The sequence below is a fragment of the Penaeus monodon genome, chromosome 23 (genome assembly GCF_015228065.2).
Source record: "Penaeus monodon isolate SGIC_2016 chromosome 23, NSTDA_Pmon_1, whole genome shotgun sequence".
NCBI classification, from domain to species: domain Eukaryota; kingdom Metazoa; phylum Arthropoda; class Malacostraca; order Decapoda; family Penaeidae; genus Penaeus; species Penaeus monodon.
This window is the reverse complement of record NC_051408.1, coordinates 37,369,769-37,370,094: the sequence shown is the minus strand read 5'-3', so window position 1 is coordinate 37,370,094 and position 326 is coordinate 37,369,769. Positions and strand designations below refer to the sequence as shown.

General features: G+C 36.2%; 1 protein-coding gene across 1 annotated transcript in view; it reads left to right on the top strand.

Annotated features, from left to right (window-relative positions):
- LOC119588233 (zinc finger protein ubi-d4 B-like) overlaps positions 1-326 on the top strand; it is a gene marked incomplete in the record, with an annotated part of 40,143 nt that overhangs the window by 22,956 nt on the left and 16,861 nt on the right.

The following is a 326-nucleotide window of genomic DNA, read 5'->3' as shown; positions in this document are numbered from 1 at the left end:
AATTTTGCTCATGATAATACTGTGTACATGTTATCAAATATAAATAATATTTCTCTACCAAAGGTTGTTAAACTTTTTTCTGATGTTAAAAGACTTGCAATTCTTAATGAAAGATACTCTACCACATGCAAGGTAGAACATAGGTAAAGTATAAGCAGGCAAGCTTAGCTGGTAGAGGCAGCTGGTACAGTGCAAGCTCAGAATAGTGTCAGAGTCACACTGGAGCTTCGATGCATCTTGTGACAGTCATGGCAGTGAATTACATGCAGAAGTACTCACTCATTATTCAGTTTGGTTGATTTCCATATATATGCTTGTGCTTTATG